General features: G+C 41.5%; 1 protein-coding gene across 2 annotated transcripts in view; it reads right to left on the bottom strand.

Annotated features, from left to right (window-relative positions):
• LOC140396150 (RNA-binding protein Nova-1) overlaps nt 1-19,071 on the bottom strand; it is a 428,879-nt gene that overhangs the window by 3,498 nt on the left and 406,310 nt on the right. The gene's annotated exons all lie outside the window — the stretch shown is intronic.

Below are 19,071 nucleotides of genomic sequence, written 5' to 3'. Positions count from 1 at the left end.
TCATTTGAAATTGGGTCTCAGGGGCAGTTTTCAACTGCAAATGTATTAAAAAAAGGTTTTAGAAAATTAATGTTGACAGAATTTAATGACAAGTTCCAAAGGCAAGGGAAGGAGCAAAACCTTTTTCAAATCGATCATTTTTCTTTTCTCTTTGCTTCAGTATTTCCACCCTAAAACCTTTTCATTTCTGCAACAGATTCTCCTTCATATCTGTGAGTGGTTTTTGTTTCACTTCACCATATACTGCAAGTAAACTTTAAAACCACTGTACCATTGTTTCCTAAAGTATAGACTATAAATATGTGTCTGTTAAAAGGCAGAGATGAATGATTTGACCTGTAAAAACACAAAACAAAGTGTACCTATGAGAAAACGTAGGAATCTTTTATTCCAAGATGGCACCGGAGCGTGGCATCTCTCTGCGAGCTCTCCCCTACAGATCTTCTTCCTACATATTTTCTAACCGTTAGTTATAGTATGTTCTAGGTTTTCACGCATGGGGCGATCTGCCTGCACTGTAAGCAGAACAATACTTTTCACTGTACTTCGGTACACGTGACAACAAATAAATCAAATCAAATCAAATCTACTAGTAACAAGTGGGAGTATAAAGCCTCTGTTCATGACTGTTGCAAATATTATATCCCAATATGTACTCCATTGACTTTGTTACTGATAGAATTTTAAGTGATCACAAATTGCACTGAAAACATTTTTCTCAATGCAATACGAATATTCACATAATTAAGCATTTCTATAGATAACAGAACATGAACATTGGATTAATAAAGACAGAACATCCATTTAAGGGTTGTGGCAATATACAGATGACTGTCCACCCTCACCGTATTTGATCCACCCATGCAAGAAACTTGTTGGACAGCGTTTATTAATAAGCTACTTTCACAGGTTAAAAGCAAAAGAGTGAAGGCAATTTTCCAACTGCCTGATGCCCATCCAAGCTGAAAAATGGGAAGGTGGCCAGGCAATTTTGAAAAGAAAAACTGCTGCACTCTACTCCCCCAACTTGACTCCATTTCTAGTTGTCCTCGAATCACGCAATTGACACACTCAGGTCGGGGGGTACGGAGAATCAACGGGGGTTGGCATGAATCCCGCACCCGCCGTGTCCCGAAGCAACCGCCACCAGGGATTCGGCGGGGGTGGGAATTGCACCGCGCCGGTCAGCGGGCCCACCCCCGACTATTCTCCGGCCCGCGATGGGCCGAAGTTCCGCTGCTGAAATGCCTGTCCCGCCAGCGTGGATTAAACCACCTTTTGAACGGCGGGACAAGGTGGCGCGGGCAGGCTCCGGGGTCCTGGGGAGGGGGGGACGTGGGGGGTGCCCCCACGGTGGCCTGGCCCGCGATCGGGGCCCACCCATCCGCTGGTGGGCCTGTGCCGTGGGGGCACTCTTTTTCTTCCGCCTTTGCCATGGGCTTCACTATGGCAGAGGCGGAAGAGACCCACTCCCCTGCGCATGCGCAGGGATGACATCAGCAGCCGCTGACGCTCCCGCGCCGCCCGGCGAAGACCTTTCGGCCCCAGCTGGCATGGCGCCAAAGGCCTTTCCCGCCAGCCAGCAGAGCGCAAACCACTTCGGCGCGGGCATAGCCCCTCAAGGTGAGGGCTTGGCCCCTAAAGGTGCGGAGACTTCTGCACCTTTGGGGCGGCCCGACGCTGGAGTGGTTCCCGCCACTCCATTTCGCAGGAAACCCCCGCCCCGCCAGGTAGGGGATAATCCCGCCCGAGATCTTTGTTGCCATGCAAGCTAGATTTTGTGGTGGGCATAATGATGAGGTGTCAGCAATCACTTATTAAGCAATTTCCTGTGTTCTTAATTGCAATTAAGTTTGTTGACAGAGTTGCTATCACTATATTGGAACCTCACCATTCCAAAAGACTGAAGTTGTGGTATATACCTACTAAACACGCCAGAAAATGGCTTGCCATTTCAAATGCAAGTGAATTTTTAATGCACTGTGAATCTCAATTACAGGCAACATTATCTCTGGCACTGAAAATAAACTTTTATAAGTGAGGCATTTCATTCCATCAGATTTTAATTATTGTTGAAGATATAAACAAAATAAAATGCATAACTTAGCAAAGATTCTTTAATCTGATTGGTTAAAGAGTCAACTTTTGCTAACCTTGTTCACACAGCTCCAAATTCCCTTATAAACGATGATGCACAGTATCATCATAAATTGCAGTGCAAAAGTGCACTATAAACTTTGGTAGCTGCAAGTGTGATAAGCAGCAAGTGTGGTTTGCTAACCAGTGACCACAAAATAGCGGCCACAGGTCTCCACCGCTTATATTGGGAGCCTTTGTGTGAACCTGATTTGCCCACTATATGCAATGCCAGCAGAATACGGCAGATTATTAATTCTCTCTCTCCCTCTCTTTGAACCAAACTGCCTGCAACTCTCCAATTTCCAGTCTGTTCAACGGAATCAGGACAGATGTCGGCAAAAAGCTCTCATGTCTGCAACGGTGACTGGTTTCGTCCAAACTAAAAAATAATGGAATTGTTAACTTCACAAACTGTAACAGAATTTACCTTTGCTTTGCATGTACTTTTTAGATCTTTTACAGTTTGTTCTTAGAAAGTTAACATTTTCACAATTTTTAATCTGGCCTTTCCTCCAGCCTTAATTTCAAATAAAAATAAATAATGGATCTAACGTCACTTGTTATCACAAATTGCACCTGGTCTATTATGACCCTAGCAGTTATTTAAAAAATTACAATTAATCGTATGGAGGTCTATATTCTTAAGTTTTAACGTTGATTTCCTATTAAAGAAGTTAATTTAGATTATGCAATTATCTGCGGACTGAAGCATATCTTTTATGATAAAATGCAGATTTTCATATTAACTCAAATGCATTTGAATTTAGTTTCCAGCTACTAAGATTCTAGAAGCTTCATTGCATGTTTTTTTAGTTACCACTCAGCCACTAGTCAAATTGATATCTTAAATACTATCAAATCTATAAAAGTGTAGCTTTCGGCTTTTGACCGTAAATTTGGATGACAACAATACTGTAAATGATAAAACAACCCTAATAAAACAGCTTTTAAGCATGTGTTATCAATTTTCCCAATTTAATTTGTTTAGGCAAGATAAAGTGAATAAAATGGACTGCTGCAGAAGGATGTTGCTGGAGAGTGATCAAGATTTATGTTCTGATTTTCAGAAACAATTTTAGAACAGCAGTCTAACTGATAATCATCAAACTAGCCAGGAAATATATTTAAAGCCTGCACATGTTGATATTCTTACAAAATACTTCAACAGAAAATGTCGCTCCAACATCCCTCTGTAGAAATAATGCTTGGGCACTTGCCTGTCTTGGTGGATCATCCATCCTTTAGAACCAGCATAATTTTCACTCCATTGATTTATCACCTAAAGCAGCAAACTTTAACCCCCCCCCCCAAAAAAAAGCTGGAAAATCTATTTTAACTATTTGAAGAAGTTCTAAATTTGTTCAGATTTTATATTGCTTTTCTAAAATATTTACATTTGAATAGAAATATGGAGCATTTTAGTTTTAAAATTACAATCATATCGTTTGACAAATACAAGTGCACTATTAAATATTATCAACCCAGGATTTGTTATAATTGTGTACAGTCCTGATGAAACAAGACCTCAAGATCATAAGGTAACTATTCCACACAAAGAGAATCGTCATTTTGTATTATTTGCTTAATGACTTCGAAACATACATTAGATACAGATGTCAAAATGTAAACATTAGCCAAGAAAGTTAAATGCCAGGATATATTTCATACATATATATTGTTTAATACAATTTTTGCTTTAAATTATCATTTTAAAAGAAATACATTTGTACAAATAAAGTAATTGTTGTAAGGTAAATATATTTCTTACAGTTACAATGCAAAGTGAATGAAATGCTTTGCTCACTGTTTAAGCATAACCAGCTGCAAACTGTATAATGTTTCTCACTCGTCAAAGCTGTCATGACCTTAGGCAAGCTACTTTCAAACAATTTATTTGTAATCTTTCCTTGCAGCACATTGTCTTGTCACCGGTTATTGAAGGCGTTCACTATTTCTCTTTTTCATTAGTCCTTATGCCATTGGTTCTGAACAAGTGAGCCTCGCATAGCCAGTGGCAAGTGCAAGCTAAATTCACTGAATATTTTAAGAGCCGCATCCAAGGCGATTTTACCAGGTTTTCCTGACTGTCACTGGCTTTCTGGAGCCTGTTATGTGGCTGCTCAATTTCTGTGTTGAGATTATCATACAGTGTTGTGATGGCTGTATTTTTCACTGGACAAATTAACACAGCTACCTTGCATGTGTGCAATACACTGGGCTGTATTCTGCTGCCAAAATAACATTGAGATGCTAATATGCAAATTATTTAGCAATTTGCAGCAAGATAAATATACTCAGTAAAATCTCTCCAAGTTGCAGGACGATTTGCACTCACCTTCATCCTCCCCGTGAAGTTCAAGAAATTGCTGCATTTGTACACAAATTGCCCATTACTCATGTTGTAGAAAGTTGGGGCACTTAACTACCTAAGCATATTTCTAATGGTACAATTTATTTTTCTGCATTGTCACTTAGCCTCTTTGGCACAGAAAGGGAACAATTAAAACTGTGGTGTTTCACTGCTACAGGTAGTAAATTGTTCTTGGAGACTTTTAGAATTTAAAATGTAATAATTAAAATCATTTTCTTTACCTTTTTTTTCTCTTAATCCATTTTCTCTTTAACTCTCTATCTTTCTGAACCTGATTTGATTCGAATTTGCACCATTTCCGTCCACATTTTTTCTCAATCCTTTAATCTAATCAGTTCAGGAACTTCCCCATTTGTTCCATATGTTTGGGTCATATGGATTCAAAACGATAACTCTGTTTCGCTCTCCACAGATGCTGCCAGACCTGCTGAGTTTATCCAGCATTTTATGTTTTTAATTCAAATGCCTTCATGTCCTTTCTGCACCAATATCTGTTCATATTTTGAGCAACGTGAACCTTTAACAGAACAGGACAGACGTGCCTCATTTCCCTAAGACCAGGCAACACTATGAGTCACCATCTGTATGAGCGGAATGGAATTCCTTATTGATACCATTTAAGAATATCAGGCAAGTTATACAGGTAGCAGCCCTTGGCATTGGCTGCCCGAGTGAATTGACATAAGTCCCACGAATTTCATGGTCTTGGTCTATTGAAAATGTCAGTGCAATTCTAAAAGAATATAAAGAATACAAGCTCCTGCAGATTTTAGTTGAAAAGTACTTAATGAGCCTGCAGGAACTGCCTATTTCTTTTTACATTGAGAGTCTGTTCATTTTTCAATAGAGAAAATTATATTTGCATTTCTTTAAACTTGTTCCCCAGGCCTCAGTGCCTTGAATGTGAATGGCAAGCATTCAAGTGTGACCCTCTGTGCATGCACATAAACACTGGACTTTGTATTTTACAAATGGGGCTCTGGAGACTGTCTATCTGATGTGGATATAAATGGGAAAGTATAATGTATAGAACTCTCATGCAACAAAAAAAGTAAGAATTGATAATTGCATATATATTGTTTTATTGTTGATTGTGGGGGAAGTACCTGAAGTTGTATTTACAATGCAATCAGTCTAATATGACCTGGGCATTACATATATTACTTCGTCCTGGGCCTTCCACCTTCTCAACCTTGCCCCTCGCCTGAGGTGTCGTGATCCTCAGGTTAAATCACCACCAGTCAGCTCTCCCCCTCAAAAGGGGGAAAGCAGCCTATGGTCATCTGGGACTATGGCGACTTTACCTTACCTTACTTCATCCTGCTTTGCAAGATCTTTAACTGTCCTAATTAATTTCTCTTTGCAGTGAGTTTTGACAGCACACCAGATTGACATTTTATGAAATGTTTTGATATTTTTCACTCTAGTCAGACTGAATCATGACTCTGAATTTACGCTCCTGAAATCATTTCCAGAACCACATCAAACCTTTAGTGTAAATGTATCTGAATAATTATTAGAATAAACAAACAATATTTAGCCTACATTCACTGGTCCTGAAGTCTTCATATGAGCACACAAAGGTTCCTGAAGTATTATTGTTTTAGAAAGAGAACCGTTTAAAGAACAAAGAACAATACGGCACAGGAACAGGCCCTTCAGCCCTCCAGGTCTGTACTGGTCATGATATCACCCTGTTTAGTGCATAAGTATCCACAGCACAAAAGAATGAAATCCTTTTCTCAGATATGTGTATGAAATCTCCTAATTGTTTCATAAGAAAGGGTATGAATATCCTACTTTATGTCAAAGCACAGACCTTTGTTATCACAGGTAGAATGATGGACTTAAGTTGCATAAAATCAATAACTTATATTGAACATAATCAAATATTTCAAGGTGCTTTCCAGTAGCATTATAAAATAGAGTATGACACTGAGACACATAATCAGATATTAGATCAGATATTGGATATTAGATCACTGCTCCTGTGGACAAAGTGGCGTAGTGGTATTGTGGACTAGTAATCCAGAAACCCAGAGTCAAGCTCTGGAGATCTGGGTTCAAATCCCGCCATGACAGATGGTGAAATCTGAATTCAATGAAAAAGAAAATCTGGAATTAAAACCCTAAAAAGTGACCATGAAACTATTGCCGATTGTCGCAAAACCCCATCCGGTTCACTAATGTCCTTTAGGGAAGGAAATCTACCATCCTTACCTGGTCTGGCCTACATGTGACTCCAGATCCACAGCAATTTGGTTGACTCTTAAATGCCCTCAGTAATGGGCAATAAATGTTGGCCCAGCCAGCAACGCCTACATCCCGTGAATGAATAAAAAGAAAGACCAAATGTTTGATCCAAATTTTGTCATTCTTTTAAGTGACATTTCTGGGAGCAATTTAAAATTCAATTGAAATGGTATTTTAAACTTCTTTACTTTCCCTTATCCTATCTCAATCAGGTTACAGCTTTGTGACTGCCAGGTATTATTTTGTATGTAAATAATTAATGTGGATGTTAGCCATACTTGAGGAAATATTTGTCTCAATATTTCTTAATACCCAGAAGCCTCTCACAGCTCCACTTATTATTCTCAAATTACTATTTAACATGAGTGCAGTATATTACATTACTAATAAGTCCTTTAGGATGACTGCACAATGTAGCAACCAACATATGCCTCTTCTGCAAGATATAAGATAGTATGACGGATTCTCCTGTAATTCAACAGATAAGTGTTCAGCAAGTAAAAAATGACTGGCTTACAGTCCAGATCGATGTCATCTCATGTATGACGTTAGGATATGTATTCATTTGTATATACAATTGACAATATTGCATTTGAGGTCAGTGATAGAGGGATGGATAAAGTTTTGCGTCATGCTTGCTTGTCCTGAAGGCACTTGACTCTGTTATCCTCAAATGTTGAAACTGCTTGATGACAGAAGGTGGAGAGTCTCTGGGCGAAAGTGGACTGCAGTCCAGGCCAGGGAACATAAGACATTAGAACTAGGAGCAGGAATAGGCCATCTGGCCCCTCGAGCCAGCTCCCCCATTCAATTAGATCATGGCTGATCTTTTGTGGACTCAGCTCCACTCTCCGGCCCGAACACCATAACCCTTAATCCCTTTATTCTTCAAAACACTATCTATCTTTATCTTAAAAACATTTGAAGGAGCCTCTACTGCTTCACTGGGCAAGGAATTCCATAGATTAACAACCCTTTGGGTGAAGAAGTTCCTCCTAAACTCAGTCCTAAATCTACTTCCCCTTATTTTGAGGCTATGTCCCCTGGTTCTGCTTTCACCCGCCAGTGGAAACAACCTGCCCGCATCTATCCTATCTATTCCCTTCATAATTTTATATGTTTCTATAAGATCCCCCCTCATCCTTTTAAAATCCAACAAGTACAGTCCCAGTCTACTCAACCTCTCCTCGTAATCCAACCGCTTCAGCTCTGGGATTATCCTAATGAATCTCCTCTGCACACCCTCCAGTGCCAGTACATCCTTTCTCAAGTAAGGAGACCAAAGCTGAACACAATACTCCAGGTGTGGCCTCACTAACACCTTATACAATTGCAGCATAACCTCCCTAGTATTAAACTCCATCCCTCTAGCAATGAAGGACAAAATCCCATTCGCCTTCTTAATCACCTGTTGCACCTGTAAACCAACTTTTTGCGACTCATGCACTAGCACACCCAGGTCTCTCTGCACAGCAGCATGTTTTAATATTTTATCATTTAAATAATAATCCCTTTTGCTGTTATTCCTACCAAAATGGATAACCTCACATTTGTCAACCTTGTATTCCATCTGCCAGACCCTAGCTCATTCACTTAGCCTATCCAAATCCCTCTGCAGACTTCCAGTATCCTCGCTTTACCACTCATCTTAGTGTCGTCTGCAAACTTGGACACATTGCCTTTGGTCCCCAACTCCATATCATCTATGTAAATTGTGAATAATTGTGGGCCCAACACTGATCCCTGAGGGACACCACTAGCTACTGATTGCCAACCAGAGAAACACCCATTAATCCCCACTCTTTGCTTTCTATTAATTAACCAATCCTCTATCCATGCTACTACTTTCCCCTTAATGCCATGCATCTTTATCCTATGCAGCAACCTTTTGTGTGGCACCTTGTCAAAGGCTTTCTGGAAATCCAAATATACCACATCCATTGGCTCCCTGTTATCTTATGCACTGGTAATGTCCTCAAAATTTCCACTGAATTAGTTTGGCACGTCCTACCCTTTATGAAACCATGCTGCGTCTGCCCAATGGGACAATTTCCATCCAGATGCCTCGCTATTTCTTCCTTGATAATAGATTCCAGCATCATCCCTACTATCGAAGTTAAGTTCACTGGCCGAAAATTACCCGCTGTCTGCCTATCTCCTTTTTTAAACAGTGGTGTCACGTTTGCTAATTTACAATCCGCAGGGCCCACCCCGCAGTCTAGTGAATTTTGGTAAATTATCACTAGTGCATTTGCAATTTCCCTAGCCATCTCTTTTAGCACTCTGGGCTGCATTCCATCAGGGCAAGGAGACTTTCATAGATTATCATAGAATTTACAGTGCAGAAGGAGGCCATTCAGCCCATCGAGTCTGCACCGGCTCTTGGAAAGAGCACCCTGCCCAAGGTCAACACCTCCACCTTATCCCCATAACCCAGTAACCCCACCCAACACTAAGGACAATTTTGGACACTATGGGCAATTTATCATGGCCAATCCACCTAACCTGCACATCTTTGGACTGTGGGAGGAAACCGGAGCACCCGGAGGAAACCCACGCACACACGGGGAGGATGTGCAGACTCCGCACAGACAGTGACCCAAGCCAAAATCGAACCTGGGACCCTGGGGCTGTGAAGCAATTGTGCTATCCACAATGCTACCGTGCTGTCCTTGTCTACCTTTAACCCCATTAGCTTGCCCATCACTACCTCCTTAATGATAACAATCCTCTCACGGTCCTCACCTGTCATCACCTCATTTCTATCAGTCACTGGCATGTTATTTGTGTCTTCCACTGTGAAGACCGACCCAAAAAACCTGTTCAGTTCCTCAGCCATTTCCTCATCCCCCATTATTAAATCTCCCTTCTCATCCTCTAAAGGACCAATATTTACCTTAGCCACTCTTTTTTGTTTTATATATTTGTAGAAACTTTTACTATCTGTTTTTATATTCTGAGCAAGTTTACTCTCATAATCTATCTTACTCTTTATCGCTTTTTTAGTAGCTTTCTGTTGCCCCTAAAGATTTCCCAGTCCTCCAGTCTCCCACTAATTTTTTCCACTTTGTATGCTTTTTCCTTCAATTTGATACTTTCCCTTTTTTCCTTAGATATCCACGGTCGATTTTCCCCCTTTCTACCGTCCTTCCTTTTTGTTGGTATAAACCTTTGTTGAGCACTGTGAAAAATCGCTTGGACGGTTCTCCACTGTTCCTCAACTGTTTCACCATAATGTCTTTGCTCCCAGTCTACCTTAGCTAGTTCTTCTCTCATCCCATTGTAATTTCCTTTGTTTAAGCACAAAACACTAGTGTTTGATTTTACCTTCTCACCCTCCATCTGTATTTTAAATTCCACAAAGGGTAATGCATGGGTATTACACAGGGTAATGCATGTGCCAGCTGACCGAAATGCAAGGTCACAGACAAGTTCTGCCACACAGGATCAGATGAAGACTTTGATGAGGAAGCATACGGAGAAAGCTGTTGGACATGCACTCAAAGGTGCTTGAAGCTTTGGCAAGCTGACCACAGAGCCTGTTGTCAATATCAAGGAGCATGGAGGAGTCTGGCTCTGAATTAGCACAGGGGTCTGTCGAGTTTGGAGTCCATCCTTTCCAGTGCGGAAATAGCGGCTAACTTCATGAGAGCACTTGCAGATCCAGTCATGATGCAGTATCTGGTGGTTGATGTCTCAGCTTTTACTGCAGGACAGGCAGAAGCTATCCTATCTCAGCGGTTCAGTGGAAGCTTAGACCGAGGTCATGAGAGTCATGTTTGTTGCCATGGAAGCTCAGAGTACTGCCATCTTGGCTCCAAATCTCTGTATTCAAAGGAACATCTGGAGTCTCACAGCAGTCTAGAGGTCTGTGTTCCAGAAGATTACAAAGATTGCTGAGGTGCCGCCAGTGGGAACGGCAGTGGTTTTGTGGAGCACAAAAATGACAACTTTTATCCTCCCACCACTGACATTCTGCCAATGCCCTTCTTGTTGCCTACCAGTCCAAACTGCTGCCACCTATGCCAAGGTGCAGCAGTCGGAAGCCGGGCTCAAAAAGCCCAAAGCTGCTTGAGGTCAGCTTGTTAAAGCATCTGCAATCTTCCCCTGTGGAAGTCAGCAGCCTTCCAGCAGGCATGTTACAGCCACTGGGCTAGAACTATGTTGAAGCACCTAGTCAAACAACAGGACATACACAAAGGGAATGCCCTGGAGTCAATAATTCAGTTTTATATATGTTATTGGATACAGTTGTTAGAAAATGTTTTTTCGTTGGTGGCTTTTATTTCTGGCTTTTGGCCTATAATCAATGTATAGGCCAATACCACCCATCAGTGACTGTACTCGATGTATAGGTCAATACCACCCATCAGTGACTGTACTCGATGTATAGGCCAATACCACCCATCAGTGACTGTACTCGATGTATAGGCCAATACCACCCATCAGTGACTGTACTCGATGTATAGGGCAATATCACCTATCAGTGACTGTACTCGATGTATAGGCCAATACCACCCATCAGTGACTGTACTCGATGTATAGGCCAATACCACCCATCAGTGACTGTACTCGATGTATAGGCCAATACCACCCATCAGTGACTGTACTCGATGTATAGGGCAATATCACCTATCAGTGACTGTACTCGATGTATAGGGCAATATCACCTATCAGTGACTGTACTCGATGTATAGGCCAATACCACCCATCAGTTACTGTACTCGATGAATAGGCCAATACCACCCATCAGTGACTGTAATTGATGTATAGGCCAATACCACCCATCAGTGACTATACTCGATGTATAGGCCAATACCACCCATCAGTGACTGTACTCGATGTATAGGGCAATACCACCCATCAGTTACTGTACTCGATGAATAGGCCAATACCACCCATCAGTGACTGTAATTGATGTATAGGCCAATACCACCCATCAGTGACTATACTCGATGTATAGGCCAATACCACCTATCAGTGACTGTACTCGATGTATAGGCCAATACCACCCATCAGTTACTGTACTCGATGAATAGGCCAATGCCACCCATCAGTGACTGTAATTGATGTATAGGCCAATACCACCCATCAGTGACTATACTCGATGTATAGGCCAATACCACCCATCAGTGACTGTACTCGATGTATAGGGCAATACCACCCATCAGTTACTGTACTCGATGAATAGGCCAATACCACCCATCAGTGACTGTAATTGATGTATAGGGCGCTATCACCTATCAGTGACTGTAATCGATGTATAGGCCAATACCCCCCCCCATCAGTGGCTGTAAACGATAGATTGAAAATTAGGAATTTGTGGAATAACTTTGATGGGGAGTGAGATCCCTCAGGAACTGGAGACTGAGTATCTACTCATGGACAGTTTGGCTGGAGCAAAAGGGTCCCGGACATCACCACCCTTTCTCCTGAAATGGCCTTATGACAATGGCTGTGCCCTCATAACAGCAAGGTTGTGGAGGACAGCAGACTACGAAAAAGCCTGAAAGTACATTCCGATCGGTAGTGGAGGTCTCCCCCAATTGATTCAAGAAGCTGAACGGTTGTTTCAGGGTTGCTGATGGTTTGCTTCATAACCCTTCTGATGCTTGTATGGCTGTTGTCAGAGACACAACTGTCGTGTGATTGGGTGGCAGCAGGGAGTCAGGAGCCAAGTGTAGCACAGTTATCCTTGTCACCCATCAATCAGCCTCTGGTTGTTCATGGTAGGCCATAGGTGGTGGCTATGGCTGACTGCCACAGGGTGTTTGCACCAGGGCTGCTGATAGGATAGCGAGCATTTATCAACAGGATATTCTGGGCATGGTCGCACACAAATTGAATGTTAATGGAGTGGTAGCCTTTGTGGTTCCGATACAGCTGTCTGTTAATGTGAGGCTGACAAAGACATTTACCTGCAGTCGACGGCACCATTGGGAATTCTGCCAATCTGGGAAAGCCAGATGCTCACTCCTCCTACTTCTCTCCCATCAGTGAGAAGACTATGATATCCCTTCTCCATCTGTCACCTCTGTTACCTGCTAATCCAGTGATGAACAGTGAACTCAAATACTGCTAATACCATCTTCTCCCATGTGGAAGGAACCACAGAAATTTAGAGCCCACAAGTGATCTTAACAGCCACTGGCAGCATTGTCCTTCGTCTGCTGTGCAGTGCCAGCCGGGCTGTAGAGGGGGCAGAGTTCAGCTACCACCTCGGAGGTGAAATAGCTCAGACACTGCTTCTCACTGATCGGCGATTAAGAGAATCTCTCCCTGAAGATATTTGGTGGGTTAGGCCTTCCACTGAACATTCCATCCTTCCACTCCTCCTGTTCCACAGTGTTTCCCATCTCTTGCTACCTGGACCCCATTTTCATGTTTCTCAGCAGCGAGGAGCAATGGCAACTCTGACCCCCATACGGAAGCAGGCTCTCTGAACAGAAACCATCTCACATCTCTGACCTCGTTCATTAGTCTATTTTAAATCCAACACTTTTGCAAAATCGCTCCAAAAACACTCAGTAATTCCACTAGCAACAGCAAAATAAATTGAAAACTGCCTCACCTGGGATCGCATGATTAGTCCTTTAAATAATATAGGGGGTTGGATCATAGCACATCATATGGGCTGTGCTGAGGGTATCCTGCAATGGCCTTGTCAACACTTTTGCAGTTGCAGGCTTCTGCAGCATTGACACCTGTGCTGATACAGAGCCTAATTTTGTGGCCACGGTTTCTGGAACTCTTGGGGTTTTTCTTGCTGAATTTTGGAGACTTTTGTTGACCAATTGATAGAAATTAATTGGAATTATTAGTCAATAACCCTGTTGTCATGACATCATGTGACTGTCAGGTTGGTAGACAGTGAACTAGGTGAGCAGAGCTTCTTTTTGTCTAGTGATTTCTAGATTTCTTGGTGAACCCTATTGTTTCACTCAAATCTCAGACCACATTTAAGGTAAATACATTCATTGGTTCCTGGCGCCCGCAATGATTTCGGCGTCAAAATGGATTCTCCGTCCAATCGCGTTTCACGATTCCGGCATCGGTTGACGGGGAATCCACCCCTTATGTCTGGAAGTTAGCTCTTTGTCTTCTTGAAGCAAGCAGATCCAAAATTGTAAGAACATTCGTAATAGATGGATGGGCAGTACTGCATTCATTTTTCACAGTCATTGGTAAGAAATTGTAAATTAGTATGAACACCACTTCATCAAACTGTTAAAAATATCATTGCTGTATCCGACAGAGGGTTCACGATATAGTCCAGGGAACCAATGAATGTGTTTACCTTAAATGTGGTCTGAGATTTGAGTGAAACAATAGGGTTCACCAAGAAACCTAGAAATCACTAGACAAAAAGAAGCTCTGCTCACCTAGTTCACTGTCTACCAACCTGACAGTCACATGATGTCATGACAACGGAGTTATTGACTATTTCAATGAATTTCTATCAATTGGTCAACAAAAGGCTCCAAGATTCAGCAAGAAAAGCCCCAATGATGGAGGGTTCTAGAAACAGTGGCCACAAAATTAGGCTCTGTATCAGCACAGGTGTCAATGCTGCAGAAGCCTGCAACTGCAAAAGTGCTGACCAGGCCATTGCAGGATACCCTCAGCACAGCCCATGGATGTGCTATGGTACGGAATGCGTCCAACATGGCCATAGTGTGCTGAAAGTTTTGCCGCTGGCCGGGCGGCTTGTGCCAGGGGCGGGGGGCGTAGCGGGGAGTGGCCAGGACATGGGCTGTTGTGGACTGGCACGGACACCATTGCAACAGTCGGCATGGCAGTAATCCAGCTGCGCATGCCGCTGTCTTCCACTGTTAACCTAGCGCCTCCCGATGTGCCGTCATGCCTGGTTCACATCTAGAAACCAGTGCTAAACGGTGCCCGTGAGATCTCACAGGTGTGGCTATTGACTCCCGGGCGCTGGGTGAAAGCGGGGTACAGGCATTTAATGAACCTAATGAAATATGCATCTGGATCACGCCCTATGAGGGCATTGCGCTGGGCAGAGCATGTCAGCTGATTTGCAATCGGCCCGGTGCGGAGACAATTTGGGGCTCTCACAGGATTCACCTGATGCGCCAAGTCCGCGCCGGGTGCAACACGGTGGCTGAATCGTGCCCAATCGTTTTTTTAATTAGAGGTATAACAATGCAGATATGTTATATGTAAAGAACATTCCTGTCATTTGGAAACCACGATTGATTGTTCTATGGAGAGCAATTGATGAAGTGAGTTCAGCACAGCACATCTATAAGCTCAATGTATCTGTTAGCCACTGCGAAGTCCAAAGCTTTTTCAAAAATCTAACCACTAGTAATTTTGTCTGAATGAAATTGGGACGTGTGAAGAGAACAATACACATAACGAATCTGTAGGTACGTATAAAATGGTAGCAAACATCTTCTTACAGCAACCAAAAAGAAGACTGCACACATGGAGAAGTCTAGGGGATGCCTATAGCAAGGAAGTAGATGTAATGATGAAACAACATTCATACGTATCCTGACACGGGTAGAAATTCAGGTCATTGTCTCCTTGTGGCAACAATTAAGATGAAACTGAAAATATCAAAAAAGAAAAAGACTAATTTAGCCCTTGACATGTTGAAGGATGAGAACATCAGAGAGACATTCTCTCTTAAACAATAAGTGAGTATCTCAGGACTGAGGAAACAGAACAAGAAGAATTTCAGAACTAGAAATAGAAAGCAAATAGAAAAACATGAAATAAAATGTATATTTAACTAAGTATATTTAAGCTACAAACTATATATTACCAAAACACAAGAAAAAGAGACATTGGATGTCAGATGAGATAAAAGCAATAGAAAGACAAAGGAATGCAATTGAAAAGAAAATGAAGAATGCATGTAAGCAGATTAAAGAGAAATGGTATAATGATGTGTGATTAAATATTAGAGCTTGAAGAAATCACACAATGAGAGTTATGCATGAGAAGGTGAAATATTTGACAGATAAAATGAAAGCGATAACAACAGATAGTGGGTGCATAAAAGACAAAAGGTCAAATATTGCATGAAAGAGATGCAGGAGCAATAGGATGGACAGAAAATATGTGAACCGTATGATGATCCAAATCGAAAGAGTCCTCAAGATGCAGATGCAAATGAAGGACCAAAGATTATGGTATCAGAGGTAAGGAATGCTTTGAAATTGATGAGTACAGGAAAAGCTCAAGGCATCGATGGGGTAACAACAGAATATCTAAAAATCTTCAGTGAAAATAGAAATTTGTGATCAAATATATACCAAAGACCACATTCTAAGTGGCTTGAGCCATTCATTATTCATTGAGGTACCTAAGAAACCTAAAGCAATGGAGTGCAATCAATTTAGAACTATAAGCTTAATGAGTCATCTCATTAAACTGATCTTGAAAATCATAATGGAAAAAAGTAATAACATATTTGAAGCAGAAATTGGTGAAACACAGTTTGGATTTAGTCCTGGAGTAGCAGCAAGAGGGGGAATATTTAACCTAAGAATAACCTTTGATACATATCAAGAAGTAAACAAGAACATTTACATATGATTCTTAGACTTTGAAAAAACATTCAATTGTGTTTATCACCAAAAGCTAATAGGCATGTTGCAAAAATGTGACAATTGACAGTAAAGATGTGAGATTTATCCAGAAACTGTATTGGAACCAAATAACAAGTACCAAGCTAGAAGAGGGACAAATTGATACGTTTCAAATGAAGAGAGGAGTAAGATAAGGCTGCACTGTCACTAAAATTATTCACAGAACAAACATTCTGAGAATTAGAAGTAAATCTGTGGTAACAATTACAGGCAAGAACATAACAAAATGGCAATACTTTGAAAACACAGCGCTAATTGCAGAATTAGAAGAGGCCATACAAAATATCACAGGTCAAGTAAAATCTGGAAGCTCAGATTATGGATTGAGTAAGAACAGCAAAAAGACAAAAACAATGATAGTTAGAAGGAATATATTGGAAGAAACTAAGTGGATGATGCCTCACCGGAACAAATAGAGATGTTTCTATATTCAAGACAAATTATAACAGAAGATGGTCGATATTCTGAAATTAGAAGGAAGATAGAACTAGCCAAAATAATTTTATGAATGTGAAGGATGTGTTAACAACAAAAAACACAAGCTTACAACAAGGTCATGCAACATAGTGGTTAGCACTGCTGCCTCACAGTGCCAGGGACCCGGATTCAAATCCGGCCCTGGGTGACTTTGTGCAGTTTGTACTTTCACCCCGTGTCTGTGTGGGTTTTCTCCGGGTGCTCCAGTTTCGACCCATAGTCCAAAGATGTGCAGATTAGCTGGATTGGCCATGCTAAATTGCACCTTAGTGTCCAGGATGTGCAGGTTAGATTACGGGGATAAGGCGGAGGAGTGGGCTTGGGTAGGGTGCTCTTTGAGAGAGTTGGTGCAGACTTGATGGGTCGAATGGCCTCCTTCTGCACTGTAAGAATTCTATGCTTCTATGGTTCTAATTTGTAAGATGCCGCATTCAATCCACTTTTCCTAAACCGTCAGAAACCTGGAGCACTAAGTCAGGATCCATGGAAGGACCGTTAAAATGTGGACGCCAAAACGTCCCTATATAGACCATAAGACCATGAAGATGTGTGTAAAATTTCAAGAACAAAAAGCAATCTTAAAAGTAACATTCAGAAAAGAAATTGGATCAGGGCTGAAAAGCAACGAGAGAGTAAAGTGGAGGGCACTTATCCTTATCCTCGTTGGATGATGGATGTCACAGAGTGATTGCAAACGAGTTAGAGTGGATGTATGAGGAAGACGAAAGACAAATGAGTGTGATAGAGGATGACAGCAAATCTCCTGGTAGGAGTAGCTACAACAGCAACAGAGCACATAAAAACTTAGCATAAATACAACTGTGTCGCTGATGTAAAGTGTCAGGTCCAAACTATACCTACACTGTAGACTTTCCTCCAACAGGAATGACCCTACTGTTTAGTCCCTTAGCACTTCCTCTCCCTCACCATCGATTAAAATTTAAACATGTTAATTGTTTTGTTTTACATTACAGATGAAATGACTATATTGGTTCAAAGTAATTATAATTAGCAATGTATGTTTTGCAGTGCCAAAATGGCCATGACTCAAGCTGCTTGCCTTGGACTTTTCTAAACAGTTTTCTTCAAATTAAGATATCAGGATTGATCACAGAACTTCATGATGTTTGTCTGACATATGTGAAGTTTGACATATTTAATTTGCCTGTCTGCAAGTAACTATTTCCAATAGAAACCATGGGCTGGATTCGCCGTTTTTAAGCTAAGTGAAGTTGCCAGCGTGGGACCTGTGATATTTTACAACGGAAAAATCAGCGCCGAACCCTCACTGATCCTACGACCGGTGAGGGGTTAGCAGTGCGCCAAGTAAAGTTCCCGGCTCCCACAATATAAACTCCTGGAGAATGGCTGGGTCCGTGGCCGTGCATGTACACGGTGACGACCTGGAGCGGTCGCGCCGTAAAACCTGGCACTTTTCATTCAGCAGAACAATGTCTACTTTGCCAGCAGATATTCCAATTTCCTACACACTCATTCTTGCAGCTGGAAGTACGTCTCAGTGGGGAGGTGAACATGAACTTTTTTTATAAAACTAATCAGAAACTGGCAAATATAATGTGATGAATCTAATTACAAACAATATTGGGGCTGGTTTAGCACACTGGGCTAAATCGCTGGCTTTTAAAGCAGACCAAGGCAGGCCAGCAGCACGGTTCAATTCCCGTACCAGCCTCCCCGAATAGGCGCCGGAATGTGACGACTAGGGTTTTTTCACAGTAACTTCATTTGAAGCCTACTTGTGACAATAAGCGATTTTCATTTCATTTCATTTCATATTCAGCCCAAAGCACCCAAATTACATTTGTCCCAAACTATCAAGTTCCCTCCAAAAATGAAGATTAAATGATCCGATTCTATAATAATATTTCCCTCCATTCTATTAAACTTTCAGATCAGGTGAGATTAACTAGAGACTTTCAGTGCTGAACCAAAGACTAGCACATTTCACAGAGCAGTCTATCTTATAGTCAGATGCACACAATTCTAGAAAATCAACACGGATTTCTTTATTTAACTTCTAAGTTATGATGGGGAATAATATTATTTGGATGTTTTGTGGTGAATATTGTTCTTATCAAGATCAGGAACGTTGATACCACAGGGAAAATACTTTTCGTGTCAAGAAGTTCTATATAATACAGTACCTCAAATCTGGCTAACTGAAGTTTTTATAAGTGAGCCATGTGA

The sequence above is a fragment of the Scyliorhinus torazame genome, chromosome 2 (assembly GCF_047496885.1).
Source record: "Scyliorhinus torazame isolate Kashiwa2021f chromosome 2, sScyTor2.1, whole genome shotgun sequence".
Lineage (NCBI taxonomy): Eukaryota > Metazoa > Chordata > Chondrichthyes > Carcharhiniformes > Scyliorhinidae > Scyliorhinus > Scyliorhinus torazame.
The sequence above is the reverse complement of the archived record's forward strand: the minus strand, read 5'-3'. Positions and strand labels throughout refer to the sequence as shown.